The sequence below is a fragment of the Lissotriton vulgaris genome, chromosome 10 (assembly GCF_964263255.1).
Source record: "Lissotriton vulgaris chromosome 10, aLisVul1.2, whole genome shotgun sequence".
In the NCBI taxonomy this organism is placed as follows: domain Eukaryota; kingdom Metazoa; phylum Chordata; class Amphibia; order Caudata; family Salamandridae; genus Lissotriton; species Lissotriton vulgaris.
In genome coordinates, this window is record NC_141698.1 from 814,913,367 (window position 1) to 814,938,867 (window position 25,501).

Consider the following 25,501-nt stretch of genomic DNA (forward strand, 5'->3'; position numbering starts at 1 on the left):
AAAACCCATAAACAATTCTAAAAGCACTAACTCTAATGGTGCGAGACCTATTGCATTTCCAATGCTTGTTGTTTATCTATTTGTTTACCTTTGTTAGAATCACGGCACCCATGCTTTACCTTTCAACATGGTGAGCTAAAGCATGGGTCCCGTGATTGTAGCAAAGGTAAAGCAATAGAAAAAAATATATGTTTTTGCTATTTCTTTTGAAAAAATCGTGCCACCTGAGTTTTAGCTTAGCATGTTTAAAAATAAAGCGCAGATGCTGCAAATATTTTTTTTCTTTTTAGTTACTGATCAGAGTTGTAACAAAAATTAAACCAAAGTGCAAAAACGTTTTTTATGAAAAGTGGTGTGTAAAGCATCCGCGTTTTAACATAACATTTTTTAAAAGCAAAGCACAGGGCCGCCAATGTAAAAAAAAAAAAAAAATTTTTAAAAGTACTTCTGAGGAACAGATGACCAATGCAGGAGGAGAGTAACTGTAGTTGGTCTGTGCTGCTCTTCGTTAAATGGAAGTGAACTATCGCTCCGTTTAAACAATACGGAGGCAGCAAAGAGGAGCAACAATGCAATAACCCAATTGGAAAGAAGCAGGTGCGCCATAAGTCCTTTTCAGTTTTTTCCTACTACAAGAGTCTTCCAGGCAGCACATGCGCTGTCTAGGCTCGACCTAAAAACGATATTAGCCACTGCTCATATGTGTACAGTTGCTGTACACAGGACTTTTATCACTTCCCAGTAGACTAAATACATCCTCTATTAGCATGGAAACTGCACCATGTCACAATTGCCTTGCACCAACATCCAACAAACCCATTTTTATTCCCTGTTAGAAAGAATATTTTGTAGCTAATAAACTTACATTTATTGAGGACCAAAAGGTAGTAACAGATATGCGAAAAAGAAATCTGAAATACTTGGCACTTTATCGAATGACCTGTTCTACAGTTGCATTACTTTGTGGACACTGGTAAAAGTTACGCACTTCTATCTCCAAACATGCTGGTCTTGTTATGCAGTGGACCAGTGCATCCACTACAAGGGCCTTCACTTAACTATGGACAAATTGTGGACCAGTCTAGTCAGTCATTCATTCTACTGAACAGAATAAATAAACAGCACTGAGTTGGATAATGATAAACATCTGCTTGATATCAGACTCAAATAAAAATGCATCACACATTACAAACGTGCCAAATAAATCAATGGTAGCAGAAAACTAAAAATTCCTGTGTTGCTTTCCAAACTATTTCAATGTTATGTTTTTTTAATTTAGGCGGCAACAAACAATTGAAAAGATAGAATGTCTGAAAATGTTTCAGTGGTAAGTGGAAAATGAATCTTTATCACAGTAATAGAGCATGAAACACAATTAACTTTTTTTTTTATAAACATCACCTTGTGCTGTATTGGACAATTGTATCGAGCTCAAGCCAGAATTCATGTTTTTAACACACCAACACACCTCACTTTTCACATCGGCAAAAAACAAAAGAACTCCGGCAAAGTGCCCCATGCTGGGCCCGTTGGGCATTGCAGCACCGGCCCAACAAGGAGCTGCCCGATGATGAAGCGTGACACCCCTTGGGGTATGTGAGGGCCCTTGCTCCTAAAGGAGCAGATCACCTCCATCTAACCCCGGACAGCTTTTGAACTTTTCTCTTGATAGAAATGGCGTACCCACTTTCGCAAATTAGCTGTCCTGGCAGGGAACCTAGGATCGGTTTACAGCCCTTCTGGGTGGGGGGTCCCTTACACTTCTGCTACAAAAGGTTACACACTTTGAATCAGTGGCTGGTGTTTGAGGCTGCTTTATCTGAAATGGTATAAACAAACAATGGTCCAAAGCCTATTGATTACAACTGGTGACTCAATCAAACAATGACTCAATTTCCTTTTTTTTGAGCAACAATATCCAATCTGCCCAAAAGTCTATCAATATATTATATTGAGAGAAAGCCTAACACCACGGTTAAAGAAAAATATATATATATTTATTTTTCATTTCTTAAATTAGCATTTTTTGTATTCATACTAATTACATATGTTCTGAAGTGAGTAAAAACAGATAGGTTGCCCCTAAAGGAGCGTGCAAAGGAAGAAAAGATGTGCTCAAAAAGGGTTGAAACGGATGAAGGGAAAACACAGTGATGAACAAAGAGAAAAAATATTCACATTATTTTTCAAACAATACTGGACATATAATTTGTCCCATTGAAAACCTGGCCAGGATACTATTTACAGATCACAACATTGTACTCCATAAATCTATATGTCTTATATTTGCACTAGCAACAATGTAGTAAAACAGCTGGTCCGAGGTTATGAAAGAAAGGTGTCGACGTTTCGACTCGTCTTAGCCCAACGGTGATTTAGACCAGGGGATTGCAAGTCTTCATCAGGACTGTAGGAACTGGGGCAACCAAGGGAATTTTTAATTTACCCTAAAAGAGAAAATTTTCTCTTTTAGGGTAAATTAAAAATTGGGCTAAGACGAGTCGAAACGTCGACACCTTTCTTTCATAACCTTGGACCAGCTGTTTTACTACATTGTTGCTAGTGCAAATATAAGACACATAGATTTATGGAGTACAATGTTGTGATCTGTAAATAGTATCCTGGCCAGGTTTTCAATGGGACAAATTATATGTCCAGTATTGTTTGAAAAATAATGTGAATATTTTTTCTCTTTGTTCATCACTGTGTTTTCCCTTCATCCGTTTCAACCCTTTTTGAGCACATCTTTTCTTCCTTTGCACGCTCCTTTAGGGGCAACCTATCTGTTTTTACTCACTTCAGAACATATGTAATTAGTATGAATACAAAAAATGCTAATTTAAGAAATGAAAAATAAATATATATATTTTTCTTTAACCGTGGGGTTAGGTTTTCTCTCAATATAATATATTGATAGACTTTTGGGCAGACTGGATATTGTTGCTCAAAAAAAAGGAAATTGAGTCATTGTTTGATTGAGTCACCAGTTGTAATCAATAGGCTTTGGACCATTGTTTGTTTATATCAATGTACACCCAGTTCCATGTCTTATGGGCTACCCCATTTTCTTAATGCTTATCTGAAATTGTAGGCCTAGGGCTCCAACATCACTTGAGCCGTGGTGGCGTGGTCAATAGGACTTTTAGGTCTCACCTAGGAAGCCTTTGCCCTGTCTCTTCGAGACATGGTGCACCTGGCATAGGAGCTTTAATTACCACCCACCTTTCTAATTTGCTCCTTTTATGGCCCTTCATAAATTACTGCCTTTTCTTTGGGCAATACACTCAGTAGTCCCTCCTTTTCTACTTTTGTAACCTCCCATGAGGACTGGCCCTCTTACACGTGCTGTTACTGGTCATGTTAGTTATTACCTTAAAAGTGAAGAACCGGGGTTTAACCCAGCGGCGTCAGGGGCACGCCTAAGATCTTCGAGTTCACCTGCCTTGGTATACAGAGACACGGAAAACTTCTGGATGGCATCAGAGACCAAGTATATTAGCTGCAGCTAGTAACAGTGATCCTAGAAATACATCACAGTGTAAATTCTCAGGAGACTGCTCATTTTACTAAGGAGAGACGTCTCCTTTTATACCCAATATTCACATTATAAATGTACACCCACTGCACAAAATTCTAGCCAATAAGGTACATTTTCAAACAAAGTATCACATAACAAAAACTCAATTTACAGTATCCCAACCCAAAAGATAATTATTAGGAATGTCCCAAATTCAATCTCCACAAGCCGGACAAGCCTATAATTGAAAGCATAACCCATGTAATGAAGAAACATAAAAAAGAAACAGTAACAGATGCTGAACAAGATAAGGCATGTGCAAGGAAACTAAAAGTTAACGATGTCCTGAACATTGATTGGCAATCTCAGACAAAGAAATTGGGAAATTGGCTTTGCGAGGTCAGTTTCAGGTGAAGAGGTCAGTTTCTTACAGTTCATTTCAGAGTCAAAAAGAAACCTAGCTAATGTACACATGAACTAAGAAGGCCAGGCCACTTTGTTCACCAGGCTACCTCCACAGGCCTACGTGAGGGCAACACATAATGGTGGCACAGAACAAAATGGAGTCAGACTCGAGAATTACAAAACCTCAAAAGCACTCTTTCTTTATTATTGTTTGTTCAGGAACTCGCTCGCCCACACTGGCTCATTCTCTTCGAGCTGCAGCTGCCTTCTCCTCCTCCCTCCTGCTTGTTATTCATTCCTGCTGGCTCTCTCATGTGTTTTATCTTCGGCTTCCATCCTGTCCCCCTACCCCCAGCCACCTCCCACCCATAGAGTATTTCAGACCTTTTTTTTTTTTTAAAGATTATGCACAAGGGCTACTTTCATAAGGTTGATTTTAATTCTCTCCTGCCATTGTGCATAATATTAAAAAAACATCCTGAAAGATACATTCCAGCCCCTCCCACTCCCCAATGCTGAATTACTCTGCAGCAGCTTCACCACCCATCCCTGTTGCCAAGCCATCTTCAACAATAACAAAAAACAGCGCTATGATGCTTGCTATAGAGCTTTTTTACTTCTTTTGGTCATTAACAAGCGCTCAGAGGAAAACCGCCTCAAGGCTGGTCGGTAATATCTCTATATATGCGTGAAAATCCTCTCCTTATCGGTTCGTCTCTGCCCCTCCCTGTGTGTCACTCCCTCCCTCCTTCCTTATTCCCCCTTCCCTGCTGTCCTTTCCCTCACACATTTCTCTAACATCTAGCTATCTGCTCTCACTTCCTTTGGGTCTCTCTCTTTCCCTCACACTCCCTCTTAACTTTCATGTGCGCTTCCTCTTCCATCCCGTCTGCCCACCTCTCTTGCCATCCCACCAATTACTCAACTTCTCTCCTCAAGCGCTCTTCATCTTACATTCTCCTATTTTCTCCCTTTTCATATTCCCTCCCTTTATGCATCTTGTTCTCTCCTTGCCCACTCTCCACGCTCTTACCTTGTTTTACCACCCTCGGCCCCCTCCACTACCGGTTCTCCCTCTGGTGTCACACTTTGTCCATTTACACCCTTACCCAGCTCTCCCCTGCCACACCCACAGAGTTGCAAACAAAACAGGTGATGGACAGAATGTGGATCAATGTCACACATTCAACCCAGTCCAAAGATCTGGGCCCAAATCCAGGGTTAGACAATGGCGATATGCAAATCAGCTCTGACCCTGTGCCCCATGGGAACAGTCCAGTCCGAACTACAAAAGCCATGTCCTTCCCAGAACGGAATCAAGCATCCGAGGACCGGACCGGTTTCGAGGTAACACCTCTCATCGGCTAGCTTGACTCCAGTGGTGTGGAGTGCCTGGGACCCACGTCTGAGCATCCCCAGCGCACTTATGGCGGCAATTGCAAAAAAAACAGGTGATGGACAGAATGTGGATCAATGTCACACATTCAACGCAGTCCAAAGATCTGGGCCCAAATCCATCTTTTTTTTGCACTCCACACCAGATCTTTGGACTGGGTTGAGTGTGTGACATTGATCCACATTCGGTCCATCACCTGTTGTTTTTGCAAACACCCACAGAGTTGGCATGTACTAAAAAGGTTTTCAGACAGATGTGGAGATGTACCCCATTCTCTGGGGGGGGCAGAGGAGAGACAATCCACTTCTAGTTGTGTTCTGCTCATGTTTTACGGCACATGTGATGCTACGCTAGGGCTCATAGTGTGATCCTGGGTAACGTTATGCTGGTGGTGTTTCGTAATGCTATGCTACTATTCATTATAATGCTATGCTACTATTCATTATAATGCTATGCTACACAATGCCGTAGAACTAGATGCCAACTTGTACTGACCTGCTATGCTATGCTGCTTTGTTCCTATATATTACATTGAGGAATTAGAGACAAAGTAATTTGGGCGTCACCAGTGATGGATTTGGAAATATTTTTCTCAGGAAAGCCATAAATTGGTGGTCAAGGTGTTTCAAAAAGGGGAAGGAGTTCTGAGAATAAGTCATGTAAAGCAGTCTGACTGACAACTAATGCATCTTTTTTGTAAATCTCTGCCACAAAGAAATTCGCAACAAAGGGAAACGTTGCCAGTAAACCTGCTCTGGTTTAATTGGTTGCAAAGGCCACTCGTGCAGTGCTGACACTCTCCTGCATCCTCATCTCTTTCGTTAATGCTTTGCACCCAATCATGCAGTGCTAGAATCACTCTTACACAGTGCTGTGTGTCTCTCTTCCATATAGTTGTCTTTATTTCATACAGTGCTTCTTTCAAGCCCCTCACAGGACTTGGAACAGAGTTAAAATTAATTCAGACTGTAATTTGTAAATCTAGCTAAATATAAGAGCAGGCCCTTCTCCAGGAAGCACTGGTCATATCACTTCCCCTCCTACTCTCTCTTTGCTCAAGCCCTCTCTCTTCTTGTATCTCTGTACCCAGCCTATATTTCTCTCTCATAAATACACCCCACATAAAACCAATCAATATTACATAGCAACAATCCACATAAACATGCACCACACCATGCTAAATAATTTCAATCAGCATTACACTTAATGCCACATAGTTCCACACAAATCAACATAAAACGTTTGGATTCAACACCACATAATTCAACAAGAAACCACATTATACAAAACACCACCATACATACATTCCACACCACAAAAGTCAAAAACATGCAGCGCAATTAAACAACACTATATAACATTCCACAACACAAAATACCATACTACATAATTTCTCTCCATAACATACAATCCCCTCCACATAATTACAATACACTAAATACCACATAACTACTACATAAGTAAACAATATTTACATTTACAACGACAATAGCTCTATCTCTTGTTTACCAAATAATCACCCAACTGCAGACAAAAAAAATAAGTAAAAAAGTTTATCATTACAATGTCAATATCTGAACTGAAAAACTGAAAGAAAGAAAGAAAAAGACTCAACACATTTACTAAGTTCCCCAAAACTTGGTCTTTAACACCAAACACCAGAGTGAAGGCTCAAGGCTTTGCAGCTAGTCCACACGCTCCCTCTTTCATCAAGCAACAGTTTGCTGCCTAAAGCAGACTAGCTACTGACAACTGAAATTGATTGGGCTGAATGCAGGTTTTGCCTCCAGTCTGTGTCCCCGAAATACAATGTAGCAAGTTGTTTGCATTGCAAACGTTAGATTGAAAACAAACAAGTTAGACGTTACAAAGTAATCTGCCGCCGTCCTAAAGGTGAACCAACAATAATAACACAATCACAGTGGTCCTTTCTACTCAAACCAAATGGTAAATCAGTTTCAAATCAAGTTATGCAACCTCGTCAAATCAATAGTGCTGCACCCTCATCGCACATTTTTTTTCCAGCCGTAAGAAAATAGAAAAATACTTGTGAACTGCCCCATTTATACTGTGAGGGGGGCTGTGTGTTTTCGTGCTTCTGCATGGCAGGGAGAGCAGGACTATAGGAGTTGTAGTTGCTTTAAAAATGCTGTAAAAACAAACAGACTCATAATAGGATTATCTGGTCTTGTAATAAAATCACTAGTGTAGCCATGAAAACATTTTGAATCTGGGTAGAGACTAGTCACAGCTGCATAATTTTGAAGTTGATAAACGTTAATTATAGCACCACATATAATCACAAATGAAGAAGCATACAGTACATAAAAACATGCTATTGCTGTTAAAGTAAGCTATTGCTCATCAAAGCCCTACAAAATGCACAACTTAGCATCGGATTCGTAGACCTATGTTACAATCTTATTTGGGCCGAATAATATTCACCAGTTGAAGTTAGCATTTTATTCAGACAGCCTCTTATTCGCAGGCAGCCTACTATTGAAAGCACACTCAACATGTTTACCCACTAAATAAGGTTATACCTCCCTGCCCAAACGTGTATATGTGCCCCTGTGCACACGTGCAGTACCTGCACGGAGAACAAAATGTATGAAGAACGATCATACTACTTGAGAAAAACTACTGCTACAGAGGGTTGCTACAAGTCAGTGCAGACTCCGCTAACCATTTACATTGAAGTAAGTATAACGTTGCTGCAATTTCCGCAATGGCCATCGAAAATATTCTGCTACATACGCAGAGTGGAATGAGGCCGCCAGCACAAAGCACAAGAAGCACTAAAAGTACTCTCAATTAGAGGGCTCACTTTAACACTCATTTTCAAATTTGAAAAAAGTCCTCTTTCCTGTTGTAAATCCCATAAAAGTGAGGTAAAGTGTATTTAAATACGAAAGCCGAATACAGACCAGTGTTTTCTAACCCCACCCCCCTAATCATTCCCACATCCTAGTATATAACTGCTGAAACAGAACTGTGAATTCACTCGTCTTAGTTTTGCGCCCACAAGACAGACGAAAGACGTGAGCAAAGGAGAAATGCGTTTTAAAGAACAACAAAAAACAAGGGCGACAGAGGCGTAGAAGGTGATTATTCACAGGGCCACTTGCACTGGGTTCTTACCCTGGAAGTCACTAACTCCACACCTGTAGCCACCAACTAACAAACATCAACAACATGCCATGCAAAACACCCGCGTTACCTGCCGCTGCCAGTAGCACCGGAAGCTACAGTGGACCACACTATCCACCTCAATGACAGCAGGGGACATGCTGTCGACAGAAGGGGAACCGAGATAAACTAAATACACAATAGATCAGCCTAAATTAAGCAACGTTTTTTGTTTATTGTGCTCGTTCATTTTTTGCCAAAATAAGTAAATTTGATATTACTAGAAAGTGGTCAAAATCGCGTCCTGTTTCAAAACACCCCTACATGTTGAGCCATCCTTGTGTTGCTAAGTAACGAAGATACGTGGTAGACTCCGGAAGCGAGCTGTAACTGAAGACACGCCCAGCATATACAAACGTAAAAGCACAGCGCGGAGCTTTTGAAACCCATAACGTTGCGGCCATCTTGATTAAATGGGTAGTTTCTCAGTTTTTGGGGAACAGGAGAAAGTTTAGAGAAAAACACTCATTACTTTTCAGTCCAGCAGCTCAAAAGCTGACCGTTCGCTCCTTGTTCCCTTCCCGAGCAAGCAGTGCGTAGAAGTGGGAGAGAGGTACCACCGCGCAGATGCTAGTGTCTGCCCGGCCACCCAACAGTTTTCGTCTTTGCATGACCAGTTTCAAATACAGTGAGGTTCTTGCTTTTGGTCTCCGACAAACGAAAGTTCGGTAGCCGTAAAATAGTTCTAAAGAACTTAAAATCAGCTTAAGAAGGTAGAAGGGGAAAAGTGCACTTATTTAATATTCTTTGAGAACAACTGACACCAGTGCCATAGCAAGTTGAGGATCATAGATCCAAATGCAGTGTAGGAATTGGGGCCTTTGGCCTTTGATGCTGGCCACTGTCTGAATCACAGGAAGCCCAGCCATATTTTAAGCTTCCTTGGTGTTGGCTCACAAACCTGTGTCTCATTTACTTGCCCAATGTTCACCGATGGCTTGGACCCAGAGTGGGATAGTCCCTAACGTAATTTGGTGTTCCCCAACGGACCCCTCTCTAGTCAATTAAATATCGTACATTAGAAACGAGCTGTAAACATTCTTAATAAGAATTACAGATAAGGGGTAACGTTTAGAAGATTAATCAAAAATAAAAGTACTGAAATACATAAGCTTGACCATAATTCAATTAAGCATATAAATCAGAACATACAAGAACTCAATAAAGTTCTTCTGGAAATCCAGCATATATTTGCCTTATATGAAAGGGAAACGGTGAATTTACAACATAGAGAAATTGTCTTCTGCAATAGGATTTTAGATAAATAATGTTATACTTGTGCCGCACAAATGCTTGGTTCACAGGGTGTGCAGCAATGGGGAACAAGCAAGAAGAAACATTTTACTACAAAATACATTAGAAGATTCTCTCACAATTCTACTACATTAGACTCAGTCATTCCCAGGCCCTACTTATATGACATGACTTGTTACATAGTATGTTACTTGGTCTAAGACAGTTAGGGTTGCCTTGATTAGGTACATCACTGTTCAGAATAAGTGGCAAATCTAGTCTTCTATTGCAAAGCCTACAATTCTTTATTACAGTAAAAATAACAACACAGTGATCATGTGGCAAACTACAATGTCACATCCAAAATGAAAGAAATGTACAAAGCTGTCTTAAGTTATGTTAGACATTACAATTTAGAAACACGTCCTACACTGGTAGTGCTCTAACTGTGCTGGCGCCACTCCCACTTGAGGCAAAAGCAGTGCCAGTAGCGCGTCACTGCTCACAATAAGAAAGACATTTTAAAACTCTTTACAGGACATTTTTGGAAAATCTCCCCCAATAAGCTTTTGGCAGCAAGGGGCTTGTTAACATTTTAAGCACACTGGGCTAATGGTGTTTACAATCTATAAGTTTATAAACCACATCAGGGGGCTTTTGGGTGGAGGGTTCTCTCAGAAGTCACATTATGTACTAGAACTGTGAAATGATACAACGTAAAGGATGTTGTGTGATTTAGCTTGCACAATACAAAATTATTTACGTTCTCTATAGGGGAGTTTCATGGGAGTTTTTTTCCCTGTGGAATTTTCTGAAAAGATTTTGACAAACGGTGCACTTTAAAAGCACACAAAAAGTTTGGTTTACGTTTTTTAACTGATGTTTGGCGAATAGTGCTTCATGGAGCTGATTGGGTCAATGACAGATTGAACTGGAATTAATTTAGAAATAGTTTGATATGGGACCTTAGGACCCCTGAATAAAGGAAATGGTAAGAAAATGGTTCAGTAAATGGTGCCTTTTGAAGCAAACAGTGACTGTCTTTGGTCAAAACTCTAAAAAAAATGTAAACACAACTTTCTAGATTTCTTTATAGAGATTTTTTTGGGTCCTCCCTAGCAAACCATTAAGAAATGTGATAAGTGGTGCCTTTGTTGGCACAAGGGGGAATATTAGCATGGATAAGAAGGACAGAACGTAATGCATCTGAACTCTCCAGTGAGAGGCAGTATCCAATAAAAGCACATAATAGACTTGAGTCTGCAAATCGTTTTCAGATGGTACCAGTGTTTTGCCACAGGCCAACAATGCAATATGATGTATTCGAGCTTGAGCATACTATTTCCTCCATGCGACGAGTGTTTAGAATGGCCAAAATCATATTTACATGTGTTGGTGCGGGGTAACACTAAAATCATACATCACAAAATACACATCAATAGCATGCCGACTGGTGGGTGGACCAGGAACAGGGTTAACTTTAATTTCATTAGGCTATGTGTCCCAAAATAAGGTGGAACTCAGCATTTCAAAAATACATTCTATTTAGAAAGGACTGACCAATAAATGAGTTATAGGGTGAAATGAGAAATTAAAAAAGGATTTTTTAACCAAAATTCAAAGAACTACACAGAATAATTAAATGCAGAAACTGCTAGGATGCCTCGGAAATCAATTGCTATAAACCCTATCAGTACAGAAAAATGACAAAATCTAAGATAATTGGTAAGTCCCAAATGTGCAGCAAAATCAGTAAGAAATTGGACAGCATCCCTAATAGAAGGCAAGATCATCTGGCTCACCCCCACATTTGAGGATTATAGAGGACATTTTCTCATAGACTAACTTTGAATGTGCTAAATCATTATGGTGTGAGCAAAAGAATACAATTTCCGTAACTCAGAGCATTAAAATAATAAGCGGTATTTAGATGATAGGGCTGCAGGCACTAACCAAGCACATGAATATTAGTTCAGCCCCTTTGATTTATTGTCATGCGGAGACATCAGAACAAATTAGTTACAAAAACAACAGTAAACCATTGTGAATTAATGCAATACTGCTTGCAAGCGGAAGGACCTTGAAAAAAAATACAATGCTTCGCCCGTGCTTGACAATCTTCTTCGTAAACATTGTCAATAAGAAATAAATGAAAATAACTTTGACTAAGTGCAGAAGAAATAATAAATACTGAGTGTGATATCTATTTTGAACAAGATGGCATCCAGCCTGGCTGAGGTCTAGTTTGCTTAAGGTCGCAGCTAAATCTTTTCAAAGGCAATATCATGTCAGTGTACAGATGTAAACTCAAGTGTAACACCGTAATCTCAATGTTGTTAATAATGCATAAATGATATAAAATGCACAAATCATTTATAAACTCACCCCCTCTGAATATTTTATGATCACTAAAACCCAAAATTATTTATAATAAAGTGAACAACACTTTCTGCTTCTTAGGTTTTGATTCTTCCGACATATTCAGCTGATTCTATATTAGATTTCTGGGATCCTCTAGTTTAACCCTCTTCATTCTGGATGAAGTTCTTTTCTTCTTACATCCATATTTGAAAAATATTAATTCAGAACATTTGAACAAGAAGAATAGAAAAATTGCACAAATTAACACAATAATCACAGGTGTTATTATAAACCTAAACATACCCACTCTCAAACTATCAGACCATTCGCAAACCTTACTAAAATCCTTTCCAATCTCACTAACATAGGATCCTCATGCTACCCATAAGCAATATCTCACACAAGCTTTGACTTTATGAGGAATATTAGTTAACTAATCAACAAATGCCCCAATATGCTTTTATGTTAACCAGAATGAAGATGCAGCATTCGCTCACCTTCAAAACCTTGCAAACACCTTCTTCCTTTTTAGTGTAGTTCCTATATTCCCAATAGGCTCTGCGCATTGGAATAACATAAACAGCAGTGTAGACATAGGACGGAGGTCATTTAGGTCTCTACTGAGTATGTTAGACTTAATTAGTTTTTTTGCCAGCTAGCTCAGAGGTCACTTGAAACTTTCTCGAATGTTGAGGAAAGGGTTAACCGTCCTGATTTAGACAAGAAGGGATTAGTTTCTGACAACCGCATAAACGTGACAACTTTGCTCCCGCAGAATAAAGAGTATATCTCTAGAGTCGTGTGAAAACAATAGATAACCATTTCACTCAGTCAATCGTGCATGCTTAATTTCACCAGAGTGCAGAGAAATAGAGAGACAGGCGTTTTCAATAAAAGGTATTATTTTATTGAGCAGTCTTTTTTCTCATGCAAGAGAAATGAATTGCCACAATTGCAATACTTATTATAAAGTAAAGTGCGTACAGTAAAAGTAGTATTATGAAATAATACTGTAAAAGCATTGATATGGTTTCTTAGCCATATGATACTTTAAAATGGATAAAATATATATATATACATAAAAACATTGACTAACGATCTCAATTTCAATTTCAAAAGCTTTTATTCGATTTGTAAAACAAATCATACAAGCAGAACACATTTACATATGTACCATGAATTTCAAAAATTTCATCAAAGTCACTAAATCTAAAAACTATCTAAATACCATCATAAACATAATATGTAATTTTCTAAAAAACATGATTTGACCAGTAAGATTAGGATTTGGACAATACACAGTCTGTTGCCTAATAAAAACTAAATTCATTTATAATACATAAAAATATACGGACAAATATACAGACAGGAAGCCGCAGTTAAAACAAAATACAGTCAAAAATATCAAATGACTATGGCTTTCCTGGCAGCTGTACATTTTAGTATATATGACGCTACGAAATAACAGATATCCAGATCCTTTAAAGAGCATAGTAGCTGTAATGCATTCTTCGCAGAACGAACATTATTTTTTAAAAAGACGGGTTTTAGATATATTACCCTAAAGGAATAGTAAAATTTGCAAAACAATAAAAAGTGACAGCAACTTTGTCGTGAAATGTTATCACAAGGGCATACGGTATCAGATCTGGTTTTCATTACAGGGAATGCAACAAGATGATGTACGATTCCCAACCTTAAGCGTGTTAATACAAACCAGTGAGAATTACGAGTGACACCAGAAAGATAAGGTTGGAAACCGGTGGTTAAATTGCAATCCCGGTAAAACATCACAGTTTGTAGCGTTCCGGACACCCTATCGCGACTCTCCTTTTTGTGATTTAAAAACCTTTGCTTTATATCATTTTTGGGGATAGAAACAACAGATTTGGGGTCAAGAAATATATCAAACTGGAATAGGAGATGGAACCAGTGGTGTATATACTTAAGCCACATGATACGGGAGGATTGGTCCAGCCTGAGACAATCAAGGATTATCTCCTGGGTAAATTGTGTTTCAGTCTTGGCCCATATTGAACGCCATAGCAGCAGGGGACGTAGTGCTGCTAAATCCGAGATAAATTCAATTCCGACTTCTTCATGAATCAGTTCTACTGATGCTGAGGGTGGTACACACAGCAACTTTCTCAGGAACTTGTTTTCATCTCTCTGCACAGTTGGACCAGCGCAATGTCCCCACACTCCTGCACCATACAGTGCTGATGTGACACATCTAATGTTATAAATGTTCATCATATCTTTAATACTCCTCACCCCAAGTTTAGATGAAAATTTAAAAATACTGTTGGTGTACTTCCTCATTTTTAAACTGATGTTGTCGAATTCAGGTTGCCATGTCCCAGTACTTGCATAGGTGATTCCGAGATAGCAAAAGGTTTTATCTTGAGTCATCTTAACCTTTTCTATAAAAAAGCTAGAATTTGCTTTCTTGGCTTTCATCCCACAGGACATTAGAAAGGTTTTAGATTTGTTTACCAGAAGACTTCTACTTTCAATAAACAACATGAATTTGTCGATAAGGCGCTGTAAACCAATCTGTGTGCGGGACAATAACACAGCTTCGTCCGCATACAATAAAATTGGGACCGGTTTCCCTCCTATCAATGGTGCATCTGCGGGAATCTGGCACAGAATGGAGTCAATTTGGTTGATAAAAAGGGAAAATAAAAGAGGGGCCAAAACACAGCCCTGGCGAATGCCTCTTGAGACTTTGTAGAAAGAGGTGCATTCGCCTAGGGATCCATAGCGCACCTTGCATGACAATCTCTCATAGTGCCTGGCCAAGAAATGTACAATCTCCTTAGGTGCTCCCGACTCTATCAGAACCTGCCATAATATAGAGTGGTCAACCAAATCAAACGCGCTACTCAGGTCTGCGAAACAAAGAAACAAGCTACCTTTTTTGACTTCCGTACATTTGTTGATTAAAAGATCTAAATTGACGCACTGTTCAAGTGTCCCCATGCCTTTCCTGAAACCGTATTGAACCTTGGTTAAAATATCCTTTTCATTTGCCCAGGTTTCCAGTCTCTTCAGCATGATTCGACTCATTACCTTGACTGATGCATCCAGCAATGAAATGGGAAGATAATTACACGCCTCCGATTTACTGCCTTTCTTGAAAAGTGGTATGATGACCGACTGACCCTAAGATGGTGGAAGGCAGCCCTCTGCTGCTGCATTAAAGACCCTCACTAGAATGGGCGCCCACAGATTCATTTCGGATTTGAGTAGGTCTATAGGTAGACCTACTCAAATCCGAAATGCAATTGCACTACTTATTATAAAGTAAAGTGCGTACAGTAAAAGTAGTATTATGAAATAATACTGTAAAAGCATTGATATGGTTTCTTAGCCATATGATACTTTAAAATGGATAAAATATATATATACATAAAACTATTGACTAACGAACTCAACTGGTGCTTCTAAGATACGCCTACCCCGGTGTACCTGACCTAAGCCTAATACGTAGGAAGGAGTAAGTAAGTTGCAGTTTTAAGTTAAGTTAGGTTTTTGCCAAGAATCTGAATCAAGAGTTCTCTCTAAGGTTTCAATCAGCTCCGTACCTTGGTTATAGAATGAAGCAGGTCTTGTATCTCACTTCTCAGGGCTCGATCTCCCAGCCACCAGCGAGGGTGACTTGGGAACATCGGAGCTGGATTTCTCGGTGTGAGAAAAGGCAGCTTCTCCAGTGTGTCAAAGCGGAGGGGCAGCTTCCTTCGGCTCTCGCATCAGCTGGGCCTCGGATGAGTAGATAGCCGCTCTGCTCCACACCACTGTGTGTTTGCTTAAGGCAACGTTGGTATATTTATACCTGAAAGGTGCTGGGTTTGACGTAAGGTTGGACATAAGACGTCACTAAGAACTAACAGTTCTTTCTGGACTTCTTGTGCAAATCAAAACAAAAGCAGGGGGAATTACCGGGCTGCTGGAGGCTTAGTTTGTTTAAAGAACTCGTTGTGCTTTTTAGGAGTCTATGGGAGTAGCCTTGCCGTGTTTTGGACTGCATGGGCTATTACTAAATATGGATATGATTCCTATGCTTTTATAAGGATATTATTTGTTATAACCACATAAGGGCATGAATCAGGAATATCGAATTAGGGTCCTAGAAAGAAATACAACACCCACTCCACGTATTAATGTCCATCATTACTAAAAATAATAAGCAATATTAAACATACGATGCATGTGTGTTTTCCAACCCACCCCAAAATACATAAATTGCTTTTGAAATGGTGTATGGTTTTTACACGAAAATGAGTATTGGTACTGTACGTTTTTCAAGCAGGGTTATCATTCAGTTAAATGTATATATATATCAGCTGAATGAGTTGCGAAAATTACACATGAAAATGGCTCTGTATACATAAAAGAAGGTCGAGACAATTTCATCACATATTTATACGATACTGTACAAGTGCTAGAGGCTGAGGTAAAATATTGTCTCTAAAAATAGAAGCTCTGTTCTCTAAGAATAGTTCTACTTTAAGCAGAGTACCATGTGCCGAAAAAAATGGTAAATGTTTTTGATGTGAAAGAAAAATAATTTCGCTTTCAAGGGAAGAAATAGTTCCAAATGTTTTCAGTTGCTTTGTCTAACAGAACTGAAGGCCGAATTCAGAGTTCAGGGAACGCTGTGTGCTTGTCGTTTTTTTTATTTTTTTAAAGAATTATTCTTGTTGTTCAGGGGAGAACATCATATCAGACAGGCTTGCAAAAAATCCGTCTACAACATCAGGTGAAAGTTCGACCAAGTTGGAAAATGCTGTAACTGTGCAGTTGTGAGCGTGATTGCTATCATCGATGTTTGGATCAGCAATGCTCACAGAAGGTTGTTCCTGGCTGGTGCTGCTTTCCTCTCGTACTTCACCGCCACTTACTCATAATGGTGAAGTCTCAATGAATGCCGTCATCAGAATAGGTAGCCGCTGGGGACAACACGTTGCATGAGTCGTTACTGGACAAAGCAAAGTATCGATATCCATTGGTACTGCTGATGGTAGTGTAAGACAGACGTCCAACACGCATTCTTCTCCGCATAGCAGACATCGAAGCACAGGTAAAGATGCAATCCTGCCAGATTGGTCTGAATGAAAGAAACCAAGTTGTACTCAGATCTCTTAGCCGGGCTAATCCGAGGACCTTAGTGATTTTGTCTCGTTAGCGTATTGCTAGGATCGTCTCTTCCAATGTTGCTGAAGTCTTGTCTGTGGCTTGGCTTGCCATATCGGAGCAGAAGGAACAAAAATAAAATTCCTGCTACGAGTCCTAAAATTAAAGGTAGGCTGCCAAAGACAGAATGGACAAAATTCGGGAAGATGTCCAGAACTGTTTCAAATGGTATTAACAGTCCCGAAAAAATTGTCCTAAATACATGTGCGATCCCACTGGTATCAGACATGTTTAAAATTTGACTTAACATTTCTACGAAATGCACGGGGCAATTTGTTGATAAAAGGGTATGTATCTCTGCCACTGTCTTTGCAACTTGCAGATCATACGTTTCTTTGGACGAGGTCAAAGGCACAGTAGTCTGTAAAAGAATAGACATAATTCTGCTTAAAGTATCAATTCGAACAGAAGAGATATTCACATAAGGCCATATTGCTGCCTCCATGTCTGGATTGCTGCTTGGATACAATACTTATTTATTTTTATTTATTTTATTTATTTATAAAGCGCTAACAATCATCCAAACTAGGATATCACGGCGCTGTAATAACTATTTGTGTGTGATGGGTTGGCATGATCATGTTAGATTAGTCTGGCTTAGGGAAGAGGAAGGTTTTCAGATGCTTCCTGAATGCCAAATGGCTTATATATATTATAGTATATAATACTTGCATACAGCAAATGACCCTGGCCGTCACAGTTGTGAGATAGGCTCTTCCTGGCACCATTCCACAACAGCTGTGGTCATTTATTAGAACGTAGCTACCGTGGGAAAGCTGTTTGAAAAATGGCTCTATCTGTGTTGCATGAGTGCCTTGCAGGTGACATGAAAGGTTATTTGAAGACCCTTCGCAGGCTCCATGCAAGTTAATACCTTGACACAGAAGTGTACCGCTTAGTGATTTTTTACAATTTTTACCACTTAGGAATAACTCATTTTTCCCTTCACTATAACATTTATGTGTGTAAGGTAAATCCCAGGTTGATTTGATGTATCCTTTACCCAACCTTTCATACTGGCCTGCTGGTATATATTTTTGGCAATATTTAAACTGGAAAGCTGTTATCGGAATTGTAATTGTTCCGTGTATTATCTATTCAATGACAGGTCTCTCTGACATTGTCAATGGTAATCTCTCAAGTTTTTCAATGCTAAGAATCGTATAGTCTGCTCCTTTTTGTGCCAAGCTGATTTGTTTATCAGTAAGGTTAAAGATAGAAAATAATGATGTTATGTTGATTAGACGCCATGGCACGTAGCCTGAACGTAGGTTTTGCAACGTCCAGCCTAGCTGTACAATAGAACGCAATTGGGACTGACCATGTTGTAACATTAGCAAGTCTTGCTCTATTATATCAAAGGCAGATGACACAATGCTGTCACAGTGTATATATTCTGGAGGACAGAGTCGTTAACCCATTGTCCATTACAGAAAGTGATTTTTCCAAATGTATACGATCAATTTCTCGTATTTTTACTGCTGTTTCAATTTGCATTACTTTCCAAGCTTCGTTGTATGCAGCGTATATACCGACCGCTATGAAACGTTTTTGACTCTGTTTGCGAGGTCCCAATATGAAAACTCGCAAGTCAGCACCTACTTTAAGTAAAGTCAAGTGTTGCTTAATTTTAGCCAGTGTGGATTTCTGTAGCCACTCAAGGCCTAATTTCCCTACACTGTATGTTGTAACTATCCCTGGATGTTGTCTCTGGGAATATCTTGGATCTGGCCTGGTCAGTTTGAACCCCTGTCTTTTGTTCAGGAATCTATTGTGACAGTTATTTGTGTCTGTGGGCCAGATCAACCATTTTTTCCAATCAGGATTTGTTATGTTTTGGTGAAAAATATGGGATACGTCTATTTCCACATCCATAGTACTATTGCTATCAGGTATAGGCTTTGGAATAGACGGTTTATTTAAGTCTTTTATCTTAGCTAAACCAAGACAAGTAGTTTGTTGAATGGTATCATTCAGGAATATTATTTGTTCTGGGATAATGCAGGCTCTAAATAATGATTCTAGACCGTGTACCTGCCAGTCTTTTGTTCCCCAGATGGGTTTTGTTTCAATGTTGTTTTTCCAAAATTCAAAACCAAATATTGACATTTTGTCATAAAATTTTTCAGAATAAATCAATTTAGTATTAGCCAACATTTTTTTCATTCCTGTCTTACTGTCTTATTTAACATTTTAAAATAAAACATTTCTGGATCACTGTTGTTAAACCCTGAGAAGTATGGACATTTCTCATAAAATGTCTTCAAACTTCCTGTTGGTGGAGTTGGACAATGTTCCCATTGATTATAAGTAAAAACATTTCTAGGTTGAGCAGATTTATGCATATAGTGATGACCATAGTGATTGTAATAGTATAATTCTTCATAATTTGATGAACCCTGCAAATAATCATGTTCTGTGAATTTAGCTGACATTACTAAATCTGACATCATATTATTAATATTTTCAAGGTCCCAATCATCAGAGAAAGAACTTGGTATCACAAAGTCACTTAAGGAAACCTTAAACTGGTGTGGATACTTCAAGAGCTCAATCGGGCCATAGATTTCATAGTCAGTTCTGTCCCATGCTATACCACCAGTATTGGATTGGCTATGATGTTCACTGATGATAGTTCTCTTTTCTCTATGTGAGAGGATCTGTGGGACTTTAGTACCAAGTTGATGTTCTGACTTGCTGTGTCCATTGTACTATATTTTCCATTAATGAATTTACCCAAGCATAAAACCATGATGAGCCAAAGCAGGAGGAAAAGTACACCTAACACATTCCAAAATTCAATCCATGGTGAAATCAGATATGTTTCTTTTAGTTGGTGAAAAAGCTTGGTTATTTTTTCTTTGAAAGTTTTTGTTGCTGGCTTGTCTCCATGTTCACTTTGATCATCGGAAAAGTCATCAAAGTTGATAAAAGTAGCCAGATGCAGTTCTGTCAATTGGTGGGATTGCTTCCGGATTTCCATTGATCTTTGCATTTTCTTTTGTTACATTTGTATAGTCTGAGGCTACATCATTGTAGATTGGTGTATCATCATGAATTGTAGCAATTTGGGTTTCAAAAGGCACAAGTTCCATGGCTTTGTTGCATAGTGCTTTTTTATTTACTGCAGGTTTATCAAATGTGATTAGTCTCTCAGTTTGAACCTCTTGGATTGTAGCAAAGTTTGGTCTTCTGCTATTTCTTGGGAGTCCACTGGGCCTGCTGTTTATTATCTGCCACATGTTTGTGGTTTCACCAGGTCGATGGAAACAATTCTGTTTTCCTTTTTACCAGCAAGGGGCGGTAGTACAACTGATCTTGTTCCGCTGACAGCTAAGACAGGTACTGCTTTTCTGTAAGAAGGCCCAAATTCCTTCTTCACCGCGATTTTTTCTCTGACCAGATCCCCAATCTATGGAATCCAGACAGGTCTTGCTGGAACAGGTGGTTCTTCAGTGGTTGTTGGCTTAAACTTTATGTTACTTAGACTCATTCAAGTCCTGTAAAACAGCCAAACGATCTTTGATATCAAAGGTTTTTACTTTTACCACTGAAGTTTGACAATCCAAATCCTGGATAATCATTCTAGTACCAAATAAAAGCTCATACGACTGATACCTCCTAGAGAATTTCTTGGCATGTTATTAAGACTACGTTGGACACTTATTAGATGTTTGACCCACCCGTCACCCGGACCTAATACCCTCGCCGTTATAGATTGCTTTATGTCACGTTTTTTTCTTTCCACAACCGCATTTCCCTCAGGATGGAAGGGAGAAGAGTACCGCAATGCAATGCTCATGCTGCTCATGGCCTCTTTGTAAGCTCGAGACCTAAACGCAGGACCCTGGTCAGAATGTAGCATGCCAATTGCGTATGTGCCGATAAAGACTCGCAAATCTTTTATACCAGTTCTGGCCTCAGCCAAGCGCTGGGGCCACATCTTTAGTGAATCAAGTCTTAATAATTATGGGACCGCATTTGTCCGGTCGGACGTCTGCGCATGGATAGCCTGATGCTGTCTAATAGTGGTTTCTGGGCTGGTGTCTGGTCCGGTTTACAACTGCGATCTCTGTTGCAGTCCTCACAATTTATTGCAAAATTGTAAATTTCTACACTCATTCCCAGCCACCAGTATTGTGATTGTAATTCTATCAGAGATTTCAGGATCTCTTGGTGCCTCAGACCCAATCCCATGTGTGCTTCTTCTATTAAGAAGATTCTCCGGTTCGTGTTTGGAATTACTCTATCCCCCACACCAGGGATTTGAGCAAAAGGAGTTTGCATCAATTATGTATGTTTTACTGAGTGGATAGTTGAGAGGTAATGCTGCATAATCGCCTTTTAACGACGCTTTTACCCCCAGCATGGTTTCTCCATATATGTGTTTTTTAGAACGCTTTTTTGTGACTACGGAAGCCGGTTGAACCGCTGCTGCTGTGGCTCTGTTAGCCAATGAATTCCCTGCAACGTGAAGGCCATCACGTTGATGACTTAGTGTATGTATCACATGAGTCTTTCGTAGTTCTTTCTGCAAAAGAACTACTTGTTCCCAAATCGTTTTATGCTTTATTGTGGCTCCTGTGTCATCTTTGTAACCATTTTTGCTCCATGTCTGCATGTCACTATTGTATAACTTGACACAGCAATGCGAATCGCACACTATCAGTGTGGGGAATTCGCGATCAGCATTTTCAAGCGCCATCTTTAAAAATCTTATTTCAGCTCGCTGAGCTGAACAGTTCCTGACTGATTCAGTTTTGGTAATCATCGGTCTGAATTTACCAGAGCGCCAGCGACCTTTAACAATCGCGCACGCTGCATTGTAGGATTTTTTCTCCACATCGTAATGGTGTGCAAATCTGTCCATATAGATTACACAGGTATATTGTTCGAGAGGCAGAATTTTGATTGGCAGAGGATATTCTTGTTTGTATTCTAGATCGTTTAGTTTTTTCATTTTCGGGTCAAAATAGTATTTCACGTCTTCTGTAGCAAGAGAATTTTCCCATTGTATCCATTTTGGATCTAATGCCACTGCATTCAGATTGCGCGGACTTGTTAATGCCTCAAGGGCTGATTCTGCTGAAAAAACAGCTTTCGCTTGCCTTGGGCTATGGCTCTTTCTCTTACTACAGCAGTTTGAACCGCTGTCAGAATTTTTTCTGTAGAACTGAATTTCATTTCAGCTTGTGTGTACAAATGTGATTTGTAAGCTATTGGTAACATTTCTCCCCCATTAGAGGTCAGGTACGTGAATCCGCATCTTCCTGGGATGACTCGGATTACAAGGTTGCGTACGTTTTCGCGAGTTTGCCAATTTTGTTTTAGCTAACATGTCTGTTTGTAATGTTCTTAAAATTTCTGTGTTTCTGAGTCCAATTTATTGCTTTGAAATCAGGTTTTATTAATTCATAGAGAGGTTTGACCCTCTCTGCATAATTTAGAATGAATGTTCTACCAAAATTCAGGAAGCCTAGTATTGATTGTAAATTTTTCAGCGTTTTTGGTGCTTGGAGTACTGCACACTTCTCTAGGAAGTTGTCTGCCAGGCTTTTGCCTTCACTTGATAATTCATATCCTAAAAATAGGACTGTTAGATGGGCAATTCTTGACTTTTTAAAGTTGAATTTGTAACCCTCTGATGCCAACCTAAGTATTATGGTGTTCACGAGTCTCCAGGTCATTGTCTGTAAGATAGATGTCATCGAAATAGGATAATGCCTCATCATCATACATTTGTAGTAACTCTGTTACCCTTGCTGAGAATAATCCAGGGCTATTCTTGAATCCTTGTGGGAGTCGACAAAATTGTTTTTGCGACCCCATTATTGAGAAAGCGGTCAAATACCTGCTTTCAGGTGCAATGTTTTCACAGAAGAATCCATTAGAGATATCTAATGTTGTTTTATATTTTTTGCGCACAATTTTATTCACTAGTGCTGCACTGTGTGAGTTTTGTACTGCAAACGTTTCGCAGCAGGAGTTTAAATGTCTGTAGTCCAAAACTAGACGATATGAATCGTCTGGCTTGGAGATAGGAAACAAAGGATTGTTTATTTGTGAGGTGCATGTTTCAATCACCCCTTGATATTGAAGTTGATCTAAGATCTCCCTGACTTGCTTTTTAGCTTCTTGTTTAACTGGGTACTGCCTTTGTGCAGTGGGTTGATTTGTTAACTGGATTTTGTGGGGAGGAGAATCCTCATCCCATCTTACATGATTTTTGTATAATGCAGGGGCTTGGGCCACTGACCATTTTCTTGCAAATGTGTATTTTTTATGAATTGGAATATGATTTGAGAAGGCAGGCATAATCATTTCTTCGCCATGAGGGCACTTCCTGACAAACTCTGGTGGCCAGTCTTTTTCAGCTAACAGGATGTCATAGCCTTTAGATAGATTCTCCCAAAAGAGACCTTTTATTTTCCTAGTTTTATCTCCCTCTATACGTAATGTTATTTCATATAGTTTATGGGGCACGCTAACTCGTGTGTCTGCAGTTTCCACCTGAATGTATTAATTTGTGTCCACTGTCTCCAGAAGATTTATAAGGATCTTGCGAGCTATGGTCACTTCTTCTGCGCTGTCTAGCATTGTCTGGGCTCACTCTCCGTTTTTCAGTTGTGTCCTCAGAATCCTCGGCATGTTTAATTTTAATACTTGCTACCTTCTTTCTGGGAAATTGTGATTTTTTACTTTGATGAGCAGGTTCTTTGTCTTTGGACTTGACGTGCTCTTCTTTGTGTTTGACCGTCCTCTTCTTTCCGATTTCTGTGAGGAAGTCTGAAAAGATCGAGAGGAACGTGTATCAATATCTTGATATCTATCAGGTTTTCTTAATTTATCCCTATCTCTAAGATTGTATCTTTTCTCAGAGGGTTCCCTTTGGGGAGACTTGCCTCCTCGGCCAGGAGATATTTCTCTCCGTTGAGGAGTCCTCCCTCTGGACTGGAATCGTTTTTCCTTGGGAGTGGATTGTTTATTACCATCCCAACTCTTTTTTGGAGTGTTTGGATTATTTTTAATAAATGTTTTTTTCAGGATTTTCAGTTAGTTGGGGTCTTACTGGTTTACCACCCAAACTATTCTCTTCCTAGTTCTTCATAGGATTTTTCAATGATTCTGGCAAGTTCAAATGAATGGTCTGTTATATCTGTCTCCTTCAATTTCTACAGGTACTTTATATCGTCCCTTGCCAATTGAACGAATTCTCTATATGCCTTTGTTAATTCTTTTAGTTTAACTAGGAGTTCTTCGCTTGACATTGTTTCAATGTCTGGGTGTGGTGTGTAGCTGGCTAGAACCGGCCACGTGGCTCCTGGTCTACCTAGTGGACCGTGCCTGGTGATGTGATTTTGATGTTTAAGGGCGCCATTAAACCAGAGCAGGTGCTCTTGGTAAGTTAGTGGGATTTCAACGTCCTCGAAAGGAGTGTATACATCCGGAGGTTCCTCTATTTTGTAATAGTGGAAATCTTTTGTCAAGCTAAGTATGAGCGGAAAATCTGTTCCGCTCGCGGATTTTGCGAATTTTCGGTAAATTCGCGATCCGCGAACTCCCGCGAATTTACAGAGAATTCGCAAATCCGCGAGCGGCGGATTTTTCCGGGGGCAAAAGTTGAACCTGTTGTAACTATTTTAGGATGGCGCCGGCAAGCTGCCAGCGCCATCCTAAAATAGTTACTAAGTTAGCTTCAACAGGAAGCTCTAATACAGTGGTTCCCAAACTTTTTTGACCCGTGGCTCCCTTGCCCTAATTCGCAGTTGGCCGTGGCTCCCCCCCATTTTTTTACCGGTGGACGGTTGGGTGGGGATGTAAGCCCGACCTCTGGAGTACTTCCTGTTGCACTCTGACTGCCCCCTCTGTCCATGCCTGTCCCCACGCCCTCAGACTGCCCCTTCCCTCCATGCCTCCTTTCTTCGTGCCCTGAGATTCCCCCTTCTATCCATGCCTGCTCCCTTTGTGCCCTGAGACTGCCCCTTCCCTCCATGCCTTCTCCCTTTGTGCCCTGAGACTCCCCCTTCTATCCATGCCTGCTCCCTTCGTGCTCTGAGACTGCCCCTTCCCTCCATGCCTCCTCCCTTTGTGCCCTGAGACTGCCCCTTCCCTCCATGCCTTCTCCCTTTGTGCCCTGAGACTCCCCCTTCTATCCATGCTTGCTCCCTTCGTGCCCTGAGACTGCCCCTTCCCTCCATGCC

General features: G+C 39.9%; 1 protein-coding gene across 1 annotated transcript in view; it reads right to left on the reverse strand.

The window, feature by feature from the left end:
- The window catches only part of ULK4 (unc-51 like kinase 4), a 1,855,260-nt gene extending 1,846,702 nt beyond the window's left edge, over positions 1-8,558 (reverse strand). Inside the window, exon 1 of the mRNA XM_086941729.1 lies at positions 8,460-8,558. The gene's annotated coding sequence lies outside the window, so the exon portion shown is untranslated. The remainder of the gene's footprint in view (positions 1-8,459) is intronic.
- Positions 8,559-25,501: the final 16,943 nt, after the last annotated feature.